The following is a 17,814-nucleotide window of genomic DNA, read 5'->3' on the forward strand; positions in this document are numbered from 1 at the left end:
CCCCCAGTTTCTTAATGAGAATGGGGTGAGAGACAGTGTCGAAGGCCTCCAAAAGTCCAGCAAGACGATGTCCACTGCTCCCCCTGCATCCGGGGATTAGGTGATCTGGTCATAGAGGGCCACCAGGTTGGTCTGACAGGACCAGCCGCTGATGAACCCGTGTTGGTTGCCCCTAAGCATAACCTCCCCCCTGGCCCCTTGTGGATATGTGCCAGGATTATTTTCTCAAACAGCTTGCCCAGGACCGAGGTAAGACTAACCAATTCTGTGCAGGCATCAATGCCACAGTCTCTCAGTTTATTAATGAGAATGAGGTGAGAGATAGTGTCAAAGGCCTTCTTAAAATCCAGGAAGACTACATCCATGGTGACAGTCATCCAGGGATTTAGTTACCTGGTCATAAAAGGCCATCAGGTTGGTCTGGCAGGACCTGCTCTTGATGAACTCATGCTGATTGCCCCAGGCATGATCTCCCCTGCTGCCCCCACAGATGTCATCCTTGATGATTTTTTCAAGGATTTTCCCCAAGACTGATGTGAGGCTTATGGGCCTATCATTTCCTAGGTCCTCTTTTCTGCTTTCTCATAGATGGTGACCACATTAGCTAGTTTCCAGTCTCCGGGCACCTGGCCCATGGACCACGATCGCTCGTACAGCCGGGTCAGGGGCACAGCAATGACCCCTGCCAGCTCTCTCAACACCCATGGGTGGAGGGCATCAAGGCCCGCAGATCTGAAAACATCCAGCCCTTCCAGAAGATCCCGAAATACTTCTGCGCAGACTGAGGCCTGGCAGTGCTATCCCCAAAATGGTCCCTACCTGTGGTGGGAGAGCTGTCCTGGGCCGTCCAAAAAAACGGAGGCAAAGAACTTGTTAAAAATTTCGGCTTTCCATCTGGCGTAGCCACGAGATTACCATTTGAGTCTAGCAGGGGCCCTACACTACCCAGTGCCCGCTTCTTACTCCCAATGTATTTGAAGAAGGACTTTTTGTTGTCCTTAATCCTGGTCGCTCGCCTGAGCTGCACCCTGCCTTGGCCTTCCTAATGACCCTGCTACACTCCCAGGCTTGGTGATGGCCCCTCCCGTCCAGCGGGTGTACGCCCCCCTTGACCCTCAGGCATTGCTGAATGCCTTTGCTGAGCCAGGGGGTGTGGTTCAGAGCACTCTTACCCCGCTTCTTCCTCTCAGGGACTGTCACATGCTGAGCCTGGAGGATCGTCCCCTTAAGGTACGACCATCCCTCGTGGACTCCCATCTCCTCTACCTTTTGGGCCCTCAGCGCCTCCCCCACTAATCTCCTAAGTTGGTTGAAGTTGGCCCTTCTGAAGTCAGGGGCATTCTTGGTATAAGCCCCTGACACCCTGTGCTGGATGGTGAATCCCAGCAGGCGATGATCGCTGTCACCCAGGTGGTCTAGGGCCTGCCGTCCCCTCATCGGTCATCCCCAGTGACCAAGACCAGGTCCAGCAAGGCATTCCCCTGGTGGGGCCGTGCACCTCCCGGGTTAGGTGGAGGTCCTGCATTTCAGCCAGGAACCCGCGTGAGCGGTCAGACCTGGCTGTCTGCTCCTCCCAGCAGATGTCCGGGTAGTTTAGGTCCCCCATGACAATGACAACCCTAGACCCAACTGGGGTCCCGTGACCCCAGCACTTTTTCCTGCCACTGGCAGGGGGGTCGGACTCAACGATCTACTGAGGGTCTTTCCGACCGTAATATCTGTGAATCTATGAATCTTTCCCAGGGATCAAGTTCCCCCTGCCCCAGGCTCCAGCTGGCATCCAGGCCCCCTTTGCCCTGGGAGGCGAGGGGTGAAGAACCAGGCACCCCTACCACAACCCACCTCATTTGCATGTTATTTGCATGGGGGCGTTTTGGGGTGAAACCCCTGAAAAAGGGGCTGCGGGGAATGCCCAGTGCTTGCAGCTGGAGTGGGCCGGAGGGGCCCAAGTGCTCAAACTGCAGGGCAGGAGGGCTGTAAATACTCGTTTATTCTTCGTCAGCTTAACTAGCGACAGCACCCATTCTTTGCTCTCCTGGACCCTCCAACGTGACATAAATGTCCAAGCTCAGGCCCCTCTGTGAGACCCAGTGGAGAGCACTGAGGTGGCTGTCAGATGCCACATCTGGCCCCTTTAACGGCCCGGTGAGCCCTCAGCTGTGCTCACCATGTTCAGGGCACAATTGTGGGGACTCCAACACTCACACTGGATCTCAGAGGATTTGTTGGCAGAGGAGGCCAGGAGCCCCCAGCCAGGGCCAGAGACCCAGATGCTGAGGTGTAGACACCTCTGTGGACAGCACCGGCACCAAAGACATGCAAATCCTACCTGGTTTCCTGCAGCCACTCGTCCCCATGGGACCAGAGGTACCTGGACACGGGTGCACAGGGGGAGACGGCGCAGTGCAGGGTGAAGGGCGCACCTTCCCACACCAGACGCATCTCCTCCAGCTGCTGGATCCCGACCTGCAGCTCCCCTGGGGAGACGCATCCCAGCCGCCCCAGACCATCCCACGGGCAGCGCTGAATTCTGGGACAGCCGAGCAGGGCAGAGACGGGGCGGGGGTAGGGGGACGGAGCCAGCTCTGGGGCCGTCCTCTCCTCACAGATGTGGCCATTAGGGCAGGCAGGACCTGCTTACCCGCAACATAGAGCTGCATGGATCCACTACTTAACTGCCGTTCACTACTACAGCCTTTCTGAATCCAGACCCAGTAGGTGCCCTGACCCTCTGGACACAGCACCATGAGCTGCAGAGAGCAGTCATCTGGCTGCTCGCTGAAGGACTGGGTCTGGCCTTTGAAGGCCGTGTCAGTCTGAGCCTCAGCCGGGTGATATGTGATGATGGATCCATTCTACATCCACCACACGGCCCCGATCCCTTCCCTCCCTCTCCCCCAGAGATGCTGTAGTTGCAGTCGAGGGTCACACAGGAGCCCTCCTGCCCGGACACAGGGTCTCACAGCAGGGTCACACCCTGGTCCCCAAGGCCAGCACCTGGTGGGAAACAGAGCAGCTAGGGATCATGGCTTGAAGCCAGCCTGGCTAGGGGGTGACAAGGGGCAACCCCCCCCCCCCCCAAGCGAGCCATGTGCCCTAATCCCCTGGTCACCTCCCACAGGAGCCTAATTCTCATGTGAAGGGGAGAACCCAGGTCCCAGGTCCAGGGGAGAACCCAGGTATAGCAGGGAGTCGGAGTTTGCCCCTGCTATGCTTGTTCTTCTTTTTTTTTTCTAATAAGGAACCTAGACACAAAATCACACATCAAAATATACAACTCAGAAAGTACACAGCCCCATAAACATAACAGACAAATCCATACCGAGAATCATTATACAATAATACTACTCAATTATACAAATATAGATCAAATCAGAGTTTTCTCTAATTATGTGAAAACTTATTTACATCAAATTACATACAAAGTTATTATATACAATACAAAACAAATTCTCCAAGTGTTATTTTACAAACAACTCTTATTCCTCATATATAGTATCAATATAATCTCCCCAAATCCTGCACGAACCCCAAAACTAAAAAAACCCATCAAAAGTCCCAAATTATAAAGAAAGCTTAACCATAACTATGTTTTTATCCCATCACCTCACTGTTCCCCATCCCCTGTACATTACCCCACCTCACTCAACATCACTTGGATCAAAGGAAAGATTCCACTTTACTTGTGCCCACGTACCATCTCCCTTTCTCCCAGTAATCACAGTACCCCCTTTCTCGCTATAAAACTGTAATTCAGAAAAAGCTAGTTGCAGATGTTCCTTAACCCAAAAACACAACCCCTTTGTGATGAATAAACACCGCACTTTCCAAATAGCAATTTTAATTCATGGTATACAGACCCTCACCTCCCACTCCCCTTGATCCACTAACCCATACACCACATTCTCAAAACTAATATCTTGACAACATCCCATCACCCTAAAAAAATGCACCTGCCCCCACACCCATTGCTCAAGGAACCATTCCCACAAAACGTGATACACCGTCTCCTCCTGCCAGCACAACCCCCTTGAACATTCAGCTGATCTCACTAGACCCCTTCTATGTTGTGTCTCCCTGACCAGCAGGATCTGGCGAACGACCCTCCACACAAAGTCTTTGTGCTCCCCGTGGCAGCTCAGTAAGGGGTGCTCTTGCGCTGAGCCACCCGCCTCACTGCACCTGGCCAAAAATCATGCTCTGAGGGCCTCCCCTGGGGTGCCTCATGTCTGCCTCATGCTCTTCCTGGAGCACACCCATTAGCCTGGGGTACCACTGCCACCACCCAGACTCAGATCTTTGCCTGGGCCCTGTGCTGCCTGGGATACACAGGCCCAATAGACGTTGGGATTTTGGGGTGCTTCTGTTAGCCTGAAGCATTCACCAGCAGCCTCCTGTATGGGAGGAAAGTAAAATAGCCGAGCCCACCTTAGCAGGTCCCTTCCCTCTTAAACATACACAGCAAGGCGTGCTAAAATTGATACATTTATTGATCAAAGAGTGATAGGGTGGGGAAGGAATACCAGTAGCAGAATATAGAAAGAAAGTCAACCCTGAGCAAAGCTGAGTGGCTTGTCAGCCTTTTGATTCACAACTAGATTAGAGTCAGCTAAGTTCCTAGTTAAGTTTCTGGTAAGTTACTCACTTTTGCATCCAGAGAGAGCTGTGGAGGTCCAAGCTTTTGTGTGAGTGTGTTTTTAAAATGTCCACCTCCTCCATTCTTCCTCAAGGGACCCTCTTAAATAACCCTGCTGACCTCACCACCTGGGCCCAATCCCGGACAGGTGGCATTTGATACCAGCCAAACATTTGAAAAACATCAGAGTTGCCTACTGCAGTGACGTGGGCTTAAGCCCTGCCCCCATGTTGTGAGGTCAGAGCTCAAGACAATAGAAGATGCTCGATTGACACCCTCTTACCTGAGGATCCTCACCTACATGGTAACCCAGGGCAACCAGGCTGATAGACACATGAGAGAGCAGGGAAACAGGCAACCCGCAAAGGGAGAGAAAGCTGGAAGGGGATACTTTCACACTCCCCTTTCCACGGTTTCCCCACTAGCCCCTTCCACACCTGTCTCACCTCTGCTAAAGATAAATCACCTGTATCAGTGATCCTGTCTCTCTCCCTAATCACTGTAAACACCTTCTTCGTATCCTACAACCCTTTCACCCCAATACCCCAAATCCATGAACCCTAAGACAATTCCACCCCCAGGTATAGTACAATGCTGCCTTTCATGCCCATAACCCTGCCCACCAACCTCCAAATAGCCCCAGTTGTCTTAAATACCTCCCTGCCCAATACCTACAGAAATGCACTGCTTTCCCTGTCCCTCACCTCTCACCACCAGCTTCCGAAAGTGCACATAAACAACAACCTCCACCTCCGGCAACCTCCCCCATAGCCATCCTCTTTATATAACTCCCGCCACGCCACCCTCTCCATCTCTCCCCGACACCAAAATAAGCACACCTGTCATTGTATTTTCCTGGCCTGAAGCCAGGACAATAGATACACCATTGATACAAAAAGGCTCATTGGCAGCAACACCTGTTTTACCAAACAAACTTTTCCTTGAAATGGCAATCCCTCTGTTCCCCACAAATCTAATGCCTGTCTCACCCGTGTTGCCAACTCATCCCATGCTATTACCCCTTCCCCCCATGTCCATAGTGACCCCCAATACTTTCAAACTGTCTCGAACCACCCGCAACCCATGCTTCCCTAACTCACCCCAATCCCCCACGACCAAAAGCATGCTTTTCTCCCTACTAATCCGTGCCCCAGCTGCCGCCCCATAATCCGTAATATGGTGCAATGTCCACTCGAGAGACCCCTCATTTCTCACCACTACAGTAACATCATCCATATATAACTGGCATGTAACATCTCCTTCCCCCGGCACCAACACCCCTAAAATTGCCCTAGCCATCCTAATTCAGTGTGGTAAAGGCTCTATCATGCATACAAAGAGTCCAGGCGACAGCAGGCACACTGTCTTACTCCTGCCTTTACATGAAATCCCTTACCCAAGAACCCTCTCACTTGCCACCCCTCATACAATGCCTTCCCTCATCCTATGAATTTTCAGGGAAACCCCATCTTCTCTAACACCCAAAAGAAAAACTCATGAGAAACATTATCATATGTTTTCTCCAAATCTATACTTCCCAGCACCGTCCTCCTATCCCCCACAAACTGCAGTACATCCCTCAAAACCCACTGTATTTCTGTAACCCTCCTTCCTGCTACTGCATACATCTGGTCGTCGTTCCCACCCACCACCACGCCGTGACAATACCCCTCCCATCCGCTCTGCCAAGACCTTCACAAATAATTTATAATCTATATGAAGTTAAGTGACTGATCTCCAATTTTTCAGTGATTCCCTCCCCCTTTCTTATAAATCAAGACCACCCCTGCAATGCAAATTCCTCCCGTATGTGCCCCCTTTCCTCCCTATATACTTCCACTAAATCCTTCCCTCCCTGTGTCCAAAATTTCAAATAAAACTCCACTAGCAGTGCATCCAACCCCGATGCCTTGTTCTTTTTCATTAACTATGATATCCTCTTTATTTCCTCCACTGTGATATCTCTTTCTAAAGAGACACTCTCTCTTCTTCGTCTACCTCCACCTGCAATCCTTCCACAAAACTCTCCAGACCTCTCCTATCCATCTATTTTTGCTCATACAACTTTGTATAAAAATGTGCGATTTCCCAAAAGCTTGCTAAGAAGAATTTTTCCAACTATTTGAGTTGGTCTAATAAAAGATATTGGATTTACCCGAAGAACCTTGTCTGCCTGTGTCCTTAGACCAACATGGCTACAACCTACACCCCTGTGATTTCCTGTAGCACCTTCCCTTGTTCCTCTACCCACACACCCCCTCCTGTCTTAATTTTCCCCACCTCCCCCTTCCCCTTTCTCACCCTTATTACCCCAATCTTCCTCCTCTTCCACCCATGGCACTTTGGCCAAAAAATACCTGTCCTGCACCTGAAACCCATCCTCAATCACTTTCTTTGCTTCATCCAATTCCCTTTTCATGTCCCCCCCACATCATTTCCCTTACTAGCCTCTGCACCCTCCCTTGTAACCATCCCAGCTCCCTAATCAGCCGCCTCACCTTCCTCTGTCCCATGGCCAAATCCATTCCCTCACTCTCCCTTTAACCATCACCCACCAATCCCATCATGTTTTAAAATATTTCTGTAAGAGTCCATCCATCATATTTCCTTTGAAACAGTAGGCAGTCTTCCTCCTCCTCCAGCAGTAATGTATTGAGTTTTCAGAATCCCTTTCCCCTCATCCCTGCCCCCCCATAGCTCTACCCGCAACAAATGATGGTCCAAAAACCCCACATCAAAAACTTCCTGTTTCCCCACCTCCACCCCTTCTGACACAAAGACATAATAAATTTGGTATCCAGGTTGTAGTCATAGTGGTCTAGAAGAAAAAGCAATTAGGACTTCTGGTAGAGGTGATATCTTTCATTAGACCAACTAGATTTTTGCAAAAAAAAAATCTTTAAATTTTCTCCTGGGTAGAATTGAAAGCTCAACTCACCTATGAAATATGAACTTTCATTTCTACCCAGGAGAGCTTTTAAATCTTTTCTTCAATGCCTGATGAAGGGTCTTTATGCCCAAAAGCTAGCAATTAATTTTTTTTTTTTTTTTTTTTTTGCAAAAATCTAGTTGATCTAATAAAAGATATCACTTCTACTATGAGTCCTGGTTGTTTACTCAATTTGGGACACTTTCTGCACCCCTGGTGCTACACTCGTACCAACCCTCTACCCGCCCCACACATCCCTCATGACCCCTGCTATGCTGGTCCTACAGATGAGCCGATGCTGGGGTTCCAGCAGTGAGTAGACTAAAAGGGATGCGGGGGCTTGAATTGGGCCACGAGGAAGTGAAGCAGGGGGAAAAGGAAATCAAAACAAGGGAGGCAGAGATGGGGAAGAAAGAAGAATCTGAGCTGCAGAGGAGAAAAGAGTGACCCCAAAAAGGGGCTGAGACCAGGTACAACAACTTACCTGGACTGGTGCAGAGGTGTTGAGAAGGGGAAAGGACAGACCAGTCTTCCCAGGGAGCAATGCAGAGAGAAGTTGGTCTTTGGTCCTCTGCTGGCGTGTGCTGGGTGCCAGAGGGCATATTTCATCTGGACCTGTGAGTGAAAAGTAAGAGAAAGAGAGATTTTGGACAAAGAAAAATAGAGTAAAGAGCCAGGCTTCTGCCAAGGGGCAAGACCACCCTGGGGAAGGAAGATCCAGATGGGGAGGACCTGGCCATGTCATAGGGCAAAACAACCCAACTGCTGCCAAAGAGAAGATTAGATCTGTGCTGTGAAGAATAACAGCTTGGGAAAAAACCAAACCAAACCAGAGCTTGAGCTGTAAAAGTATAAACCAGCTAAGTACCACCAGTGCCTTTGAGTTCATTATACCATGTATTGCAAATAAAGGTCCCCAGGAGAAGGAGGAATTGGTTAGTAAATAATGACTCTCTGTTTTGAGTGATTATTGTGGGTTGCAATAATTAGAATTTAAGTAAGAAGACCAAAAGTGGACAATTGGACTGAACTGAGCCCTGGGTTCAGAGTTTAAACAACAACACAGTGAGCCTTATGCGGAGGACTCTAGTAGTTGCCCAGTGCCATTAAGACCCTACGGTAGGGACAGGCACGGTGTGAAGAAAGGTGGAGCTGTGGACTTTATGCCACAAACCCTAAAGCCACATCTGTAAGGCAGCCTCCCGCACTGTCTTTCTTCATCTAAGTAGCATGTAAAGACGTGGCAGGAGAGAAGGAAATGGACTGCCTAAAAACTGGAGAGTGCCCTTGTAGTGGGACAGTAGGGGACGCTACTACACTAAGCCACCCACCTCACCATGCTCAACCAAACCTATGCTTCAGATGTCTCCCCTGGGGTGCCTACATCCAGCTGATCCCCTTCCCGGAGCACACCCACAAGCCTGGGGTAATCGCTGCCACAACCTGGGCTCTGGTCTCTCTTAGGGCTCTGTGCAGCCCGCGGTAAACAGACCCTGCAGACCTTGGGGTGCTTTGCCCACTGGTAGTATTTCTGGGTGCTCCTTCTAGCCTAGAGACACCCAAGATGTTTTCAGGTATGATAGACTCGGGTAACAAGCAGCCAAGTTCTGCTAGGAGCGAAAAGTCCTGTCCCTCCTCTCAAGCATTCACAGCTAGGTGTGCTGTAACAGTTAGCTTTTACTAATCAGAGAGAGGCAGATTGGGGAAACAGTACAAGACAGAAGAGAAGTAGAAAGAAAAAAGCCTTGAGCAAAAGAGAATGGGCTTTTTGGCCTTTTCAACACACAGCTAAAGACACACAATCCTAATTTACTGGCTCGTTTTCAGGTAAGCTACTTATATATACATCCAGAGGACTCTGGAGGCTGCTGCTTCTGTTTGTGTTTCCAAAAATGCCTCCCCGGAGGCAGAACTCCCTGGACCAGGCCTGACCCTTACATACTTTTTCTGACTTCATTACCTGGCTCCAGCCGGAAACAGGCAACCTCTGAACACTGCTGTTGTAGCCCGATCCCTTTCAAAATGGTCAGCAAGCCCTGGTGGAGTGACCAGTCTCACAAAACTGATTCAGCAGGTCCCTTAGCCGGAAATTTAGGCCAGAGGAAGGGGGGAATGGAGGAAGCAAAGCACACAGTCCAAACAACAAGACACACAGACAGACAGAGACAGTCAAAATGGGGGATTCTTCGCACCTCACCCCCCTCCTTTCAGAAGCCTGTGCCTATTGCTTTACAGGGCTGTGGGCACCGGCATTTCTTGTTTTGAGAGATTATCTTCATTACCTAAAAAGAAAAATCCCAAACAACACATAGGACTAACTATAACAAGCACCAGAGCGCTTTGGGGTGGTGCTGCATCTTCCAGCTGGTTACCCAGGGTCTTTTCTGGGCAGCAAGTCTGCTACCACGTTCTGGCTTCCCTTGATGTGTCCCACTGTCAAGCTGAACCCCTGAGGCTGCCAGGCCCATCTCTGAAGCCTGGCGTTGGCGTTCTGCGTTGTCTGCAGCCATGGAAGCGGGGCATGGTTGATACAACAGCGAACTGCTGTCCCCACAGGTGGGGCCTCAGCTTGTTCAGCGCCCAGACGACTGCCAAGCTCTCTTTCTGCATGACGATAGGTCACATTTGCAGGGAATCAATTAGGTAAGCCATAGCCCAGGGATGGGCAAAATCCAGCCCGGGGGCTGGATGCAGCCCACCAGGCCAGTCTATCTGGCCCGCGGGGCCCCTAAAAAATTTAGAAAATTAATATTCATCTGCCCTGGGCTGCCTATCATGTGGCCCTCGATGGCTTGCCAAAACTCAGTAAGTGGCCCTCTGCCCAAAATAACTGCCCGCCCCTGCCCTAGGGTGTCATGTCCCTTCGTGCTCCTGCAGGAGTACAGCTCCAAGTCCAGTGTCCAAGGCATCGGGAGCCACGCAGAAGGGCTTCTCATAGATTGATGCCCTTAAAATTGGCTGTTTGATCAGGGCAGTCTTCAAAGTGTCAAATGCCTTTTGACATCCCGGCTTCCAGACTGCCTGATCAGGGTTGCTCTTTTTTGCCGGCTCTGACCTGCTTCTTCATTTGTGGGGGTGGCCAGACTCTAACGGCCTCGATCTTCTCCCATGTGGGAGTGACCGTGCCACCACCCACATGGCGTCCCAAACACACCACCTCAGGTAATGCCACCTGACATTTCCTGGCTTTCACTGTAAGCCCAGCCCGCCTGATCTTGTCTAAGACAGCGGTTAGATGGATCAGGTGCGATTCAAGTCCTGACGGAAGATGGTGGTGTCGTCCACGTCGGCCACTGCAAACTGCTCGACTCCTGGTAGCAAGTTCGTAATCAGTCTTTGGAAGGAGGCAGGAAAACTGCACATACCGAAGGGCAGGAGTGTGAACTCATACAGTCCCACAGGCATGGTAAAGGCAGAGTTGGCTATCGCGTCCCGATCCAGCCCGTCTGCCAGAACCGTCTGGATGGAGCGAGAGTAGAGACGAACTCGTCTCAGCCCAGCGCGTTGAGCAGAGGGTCCATCCTGGGCATAGGATAAGCGTCGGGGGTAAAAATTGCATTCAGCTTCTTGCAGTCCACACAGCACCTGGCGGTCCCATCCTGCTTCTGAACGAGTACCACAGAGCTGGCCCAGCGGTTCATTGAAGGCCCCCAGCTCTAGCATGTTGTCGAGCTCAGGTTTCATTGCCTCCAGCACCTTCCCAGTCTCTAGGCAGGGCATTGACCAGATGGGGCGATGGCTGCCTGGGTCTGCAGAGTGCACCGCCAGGGTCGGTCTGCCTGGTTTGTTGGAGGACACAGCTTCAAAGTCTCGGAGAGCTGTGTGTAGCTTGTCCTTGCCCTGGGAGGAAAGAAGACCCTTATCCCTGCCGCTCTGTCCCAGTCAGCATGCAGGACCAGCTCCTCTGGATCTTCAGGCGATTCCTCAGCAGAGGAAATCCACCATATGACATCACTCCTGTCATAGCAGGGTTTAAGCATGTTTACATGGACCACGTTAGGCCTTTTGCCTGACTTGTTCATGGCAACAACATGATCACATCATCCTTGTCCTGGATGATATATGGACCTTCCCAAGCTGCTTGCAGCTTGTTTGTCTTTAGTGGCAGGAAGACCATAACCTTATCGCCCGGTTCAAAGGTACGCAAGAGAGCCCCCTTATCGTACCAGACACCTGCTTCTCCTGGGCCAGGCCAGGGAGTCTCGTACCCCCTTCATCATTTCAGCCATCTTATTCCAAAAGTGCATACTCTACCGCCAACGTCTTGGAGGAGGAGATTTTTCCCTCCCACTCCTCCCTCGCCAGATTGAGAGGACCCCAGACTCGCCTCCCGAACATCAACTCGAATAGCAAGAACCGCGTAGGCTTCTGGGGTACCTCCTCGTAAGCAAAGAGCAAATATTGAAGCTTCTCTGCCCCGGTGTTGGGATTAGAGTCCACATAGGCCCTCACCATACCCTTCAAGGTCCCATTATACCTTGCCACTAACCCATCAGTCTGTGGGTGGTAGGCTGTGGCCTTGAGGTGTTCAACCCCACAGCACTTCTCCAGGCACGCCGTCACCTCCACCAGGAAGTCCCCACCCCTGTCAGTCAGGATCTTGGAGGGGAAACCCAGCAGGGAAAAGATCTTTTTAGGGCATCCGTGATCATGGGAGCCTCTGTGGAGGCTCAGGTGACGGCCTCCAGCTACCGCATCACAAAATCCACAAGAGTTGGGATGTATTTCTTCCCTCTACGAGTCTCATGCCTTAGAGGACCCACAGCATCTATCCCCACTCTGTGGAAGGCTTGGGCAGCCATCGGGAGGGGCTGCAGGGCAGCTTTTCTCCTAACCCCGCTCCTGCCGTGTCTCTCACCAGCTGCAGGAGTCCGTCACACTCGGGGCTGGCCTGGGCCAATACAAGCTTGCCAGCAGCTGCTGGTGGGTCAAGCCCATGCCCCTGTGACCGGCACAAGGTAAGTTATGAGCTGCGGCGAGCAGTTGTCGCCTGAACTTAAGCAGTACCGCGAGCTGGCGACAGGGCTCCCAGGACTCGGAGTGGCTCCTAGGGACCCACAGCCGACAACGGAGTCCCTTACCCCAGACCTGTTCCCTCTTATCTGGGCTGCGCTCTGCCTCTTGCTCCTAGGCCACCGTCTGAGTTCCTCCCCGCCGGGCCCCGCCAGAGCCTCCTGCCCGTGCTCCTCCTGCCCGCAAGCAGGCAGCAGGGGGTCCAGTGCTCCCACACGGGGTGCACCTCCTCCCCCAGAGCCTCGTCTCCCTCCGCCACCGACTGACTGGGCTCCTCCTTGGGGCTGTCGCTGAGCTTGACCCCATGGTCGCTGGTTCCCTCAGCGGCCGGCTGGTGGTCGCAGTCAGGGGGGTTCCCGTCCCTTGCCCCCTCTACCTCCACGCCAGCTGGGTTACTAGGATCTGGGAGGTTTCCCCACCTCCCACCCTCACCTCTTTGCTCTGCCGGTAAGTCACTGCATTAACATGGTGGGGATCTCTGGTGTTTCCCCAAACTGCTCTATAATATCCCTCCCCACCGGCATGGGGGCAGGAGCATTTTTTTTTTTTTGTAGCATTTTATTAGAAAGCAGTCTACATCAAACAGATTTAAAAAGGGACCCCACCTGCAGTCTCACAAAGGGCATACAAATGCAATTTCAAGCAATTACATAATACTCACATGATGAACAACGTCTCATTCACTTTGCTGAACACTCCATTCAGTGAAACTCTTACTTACCCTTGCTTCTTATATAATGACAGGTTCACACACTGATACTTAACAGAAGGATAACGAGAAATCCCTCACCCACTCTTTCTGACAACAAAAGCTGTCTCTTAGTCTATCCTATACCTATATGGGGCTGAAACAACCCCCTGAAGTCCAGCCCTTGCCAGAGCGCTGTATCCCCTCCTTCCGTCCCCTGCTTTCCTCTACTGCTATAGAAGTGCAGCTCGTGCGTTGCTCACTGCAAACACTCTGACGTTGAAAAGCACAAGCCCTTTAGTGCCAACAGGGAACGCACTTTCCATAGCACTACTTTGGTGCATGTGATAAGGGCCCTCACACCCCACGACCCGTCCGTCCCCTCTGTTAACCCATAGAGAACATTTTCGATAGTGATCCCCGTTCCCCTTCCTGTCTCCTTCAAAAAGGTGGCTGCCTTCTCCCACACCTTTTGTGCATAAAAACAGTCCCGCAAAACATGTGCCACCAACTCCGGTTCGTCACAGATTTCTCTCGGGCACTTGGGGGACCATGAGAGTCTCCATCGATGCAGCACTTATCGCACCGGCAGTGCCTTTCGCATGGCCCTCCATGCCAGCGCCTCGTGCTCCCCTTTCCATTCCTTCCCCACCAGCCATCTCCACACCCTGCTGACTTTCTCCGTTCTCAAATCCCCGACATCTGACATCCTCTGCTTCCCCCTCATGAACTTAAGGACTTTCCTGGCATCCGCCAGCCCTTCAATCCCTAACCCTGCCAGCCTTCCCTCGCAACAAAGGATCCAAGGCACGCATAAGGGAGTGACATTTGCCAAGCCCACGCCCCCTGCCCCCGCTCCCGAACAGTCCCAGCCTTTGTAGGAGTCGTCCCCACCCAGAAAATGCAAAAGTTGGAAACCATTCCCGGTGTGCCCCTCGCTTCCCTCATCACCATCTTCAAAAGGTGCGTATAAACAAAGACCCCTATGTTAGGGAGACCCCATCCCCCCAGCCCTTCTTCCTTATATAACTCTGTCCTGGCCACCTTCTCTGTCTTCCCCCCCCCCAAAAGAAGAGGCACAATGCCCGCTGGACCCGCCAGGCCTGTAGCCAGGACGGGGGTACACCATCGGCGCGTACAAGATCATCGGCAACAGGCACCGTTTGATCACTTGCACCTTGCCCCTCGATGATAAATCCCGGGTGCGCCACAACCCCACCATCTGGTTTACTCTCCCCCTAACACTTCCCAAGCCCATTTCCCTTTCCCCTGAGTATCCATCCACACACCGAGTATTTTCAGTTCCTCCCTTTCCACCTTCAATCCAAATTTCCCCAAATCCCCCCTGGTCCCAACCACCAGGACTACACTCTTGTCCACGTTCACTCGCTCCAGATACCTCCCCAAACCCATTGGCATGCTTCAGGAGCATGTTCCACTACTGCCCAGTCCCCAGCCCCTCCGCTCGGCAGGGAGATGTGCTACCTTACCTCGAATGGCCCGTGCCCCACCCCTTCGATGGTCAGGGTTTCTCCAGGTAATACCTCTGAGGGCAAAACAAGTTTGGTACCAGTCAACGGCACACTGGCCCGGGTCCACCTCCCCGATACAGGTTCTCCCATTCATTTTTACCTTCTCCCTGCGGGAGGCCGTCACCTCCACCGGGTTTGTAATCCTGTAGATACAGGTCGCTCCCCCACTGTGTACAGCTGGTGCTCAGTTGACAGCCCTGCTGAGGTTGCTGGGCTTTGGGCAGTTGGACTTGAAGTGACCAGACTCCCTGCAGTTGAATCAACCCTTCCTCTCCGATTTGGGTGAACTGACTGAACTGGGGCTGCCCTGCACTCGGCAGGGGGAGGCCTACCCTCCCGTTTCAGGACTGGCCCTCCCTTCCCTGCTTTTTGGCTCCCTTTCTGGTCCTCCCCAAAGTGGGGAGGCCTTCTGTCCAGCCCCTCTCTGTTCAGCAACAGCTGATCTGCAATTCTGGCAGCCACGCTGGCTGTTTTGGGGTCCCTATCCTTGATCAGGTGTTCAGTCTCCCTAGGGCACCTGAAATAAAACTGGTCCAGCACCATAAGTACTATCACCTCCTCTGCAGTGCTAGCTTTGGCTCCCTTCAGCCATTTATGAAATACATCCTCTAACAGGGCTGCAAACTCATTCATAGACTTTCCCTGCAATGAGGCAGGATTACAGAACTCTTTCCAGAAATAATCTGGCCCCAGCCTAAACCTCTGAAGTATGGCCTCTTTAAAAAAGTCTCATAGTTAGCCAAAGGCTCTGCAGGCAGACCGGTTGCCCGATACCAGTCCAGCAATGTAATGCAGACACTCCTCCATCTTCAGTTCCCATCAGCTCGCTTGTTTTTTGAAGTTGCTCAAGGACACTTCTGGACCCTCTCCATCCTTGTACGGGGTGAAGACCCCAGGGTCCACTCTGGCGGGAGCTGCTGGTGTCGGTGGGACCTGACTGTCCATAGCTCTCTCTGGTCACTGCGATCAGCATGTCTCATGCTTGAGCTTGCATTCCTTGGCTTCCAACTCCATGGCCTGGAGCTTGAGCTGTACCTCTGTTTCTACTAGCTCCATCTCAGTCTCATGCTGGTGTTGCCTCTCTCTGGCTGGTAGCAGGTGAATTTCCATCTCCATCTCTTGGGTCTGGAGTGATTCCTCCTCTTGGTTCCCTCCCACAGGCCCGTTGGAAGGGGCTCCACCACCTCCCTTCCCTCTTGGAACCAGGACAGGAGGTTTCTAAGCTTCATCGTGGGCCTGCAGGGACCTAATCAGGTCCTCTCTCTTATGACCCTTGGAGTCAGGGAAGTTACTCTGCTTCAACTCCTGCAGCAGGTCCTCCATAGACATTACAGCATACTTATTGGCTATTCGAGCTAGCTACCCTATCCAGCTGACCCAATGCCAAATTAAAGACTCATTTGCTCAAGGGTTTTCATAGTTTCTAGGGTCGGAAGGGACCTGAGTAGATCATCTAGTCCGACCCCCTGCCATGGCAGGAAATGACCCAAGCAAGGTATACATCTAGCCCTTCAGTGACTCCACTTCCTTCCAGACAGCAATCTGTGGGATCCCACCTCTCCCACCACGTGTGCCGAGCCACCTGCTCACTGTGCCTGATCAAAACCCCACTTCAGGTGTCTCCCCTGGGGCACCTACGTCCAGCCAACCCCCTTCCCAGAGCAGACCCGCAAGCCTGGGGTAATTGCTGCTACCACCCAGGCCTTGGTCACTGTTAGGGCTCTGCGCAGCCTGGCGTTCGGTGACCTTACAAACTTTCGGGGTGCTTTGCCCACTGGTAATATTTCTGGGTTTTCCTTATAGCCTGGAGCCAGCCAGAATGTTTTCAGGTAATAATCAGCTGAGCTCTACTAGGAGGGAAAAGGCCCGTTCCTCCTCCCAAGCATCCACAGTTCAGCGTGCTGTCAGTTAGCATTTTATCAATCTGAGAGAGGGAGAATGGGGCAGGACATGAACGGCGTGTGCCCTGGCAGCTGTGGGGGCACGGCGGCAGTGGGAGTGCAGCGGTGGGAGCGGCACGAGCTCCTGCAGACACTGCTGGTGCTATCGGTGGGGGGGTAGCAAGTGTGGACCAAGGGTCAGTGACCACCCGCCCCCAGCCCCAGCAGCAGTGCTGGCAACCAGCAGGAATTGCAGACTGCCTGCAGGCGCCGCCAGCGGTGTCGGCTGCGCGGTGGCGAGCGGCGACTGCCCGCAGGCACTGTCGGCAATGTCGGCAGCACCTTTTCATAGGGGGCGCACCGCCATGCTCAGGGGGTGCACATGCACCCACGTGCACCCCTACATGTCCCCCTGGGCAAGGAGTACAAGATAGAAGAGTATTAGAAAAAGAAAACCTTGAGCAAAACAGAATGGCCTTGTTGGCCCTTTTAACATGTGGCTAAAGGTACATAACCCTAATTTACTGGCTAAATTTCAGGTAATCTACTTACATATACATCCAGAGGATTATGAAGGCCCCTGCTTCTGTTTGTGTTTCTGAAAATGTCTTCCCTGGAGCAAGGACAGCGGACCAGGTGACCTGACCCTTAAATACCGCCTCTGACCTCACCACCTGGCTCCAGCCAGAAGCGGGCATCATTTGAACCCAACTGAGGCAGGTCAATCCTTCAAAAGTCGTCAGTGGAGTGAGCAGGGTCACACAGGTTGTTCGGCAGGAAACTAAGGAGAAAGGAAGAGCGAGGTCCCCGCTCCCTATGGACACGGCACAACCCAGTCACGTCGCTGGACCGCGCAGATCCAGAGTCTGAAAGCAGAGTCGGGCGTGGGCACGCTCAGAGCTCGGAGGCAGACAAACGGGGATTTCTTCACTCAGCTCCTGGGGGCCCAAGGGTGGGGTCAGGGCCAAAGGCTGGAGCCGGGGTCAGAGCGAAGGAGCCCCAGGCTACCCCCGACACCACTCCCTTCCCAGGGAACCCAGGCACACGAGCTCCCAGGCCCCTCTGCACTTATCCCCACAGCCCCCGAGTGGAGAGAACCCGGGCCCCCGGGCCCCCCGCTCCCCCCACGGTGGGAA

At 52.5% G+C, this 17,814-nt stretch overlaps 1 protein-coding gene across 1 annotated transcript in view; it reads right to left on the minus strand.

The window, feature by feature from the left end:
* The window catches only part of GAPDH (glyceraldehyde-3-phosphate dehydrogenase), a 48,195-nt gene that overhangs the window by 3,859 nt on the left and 26,522 nt on the right, over positions 1–17,814 (minus strand). The window lies entirely within an intron of this gene.

The sequence above is a fragment of the Crocodylus porosus genome, unplaced genomic scaffold, assembly GCF_001723895.1.
Source record: "Crocodylus porosus isolate Cpor-Errol unplaced genomic scaffold, CroPor_comp1, whole genome shotgun sequence".
NCBI lineage: Eukaryota > Metazoa > Chordata > Crocodylia > Crocodylidae > Crocodylus > Crocodylus porosus.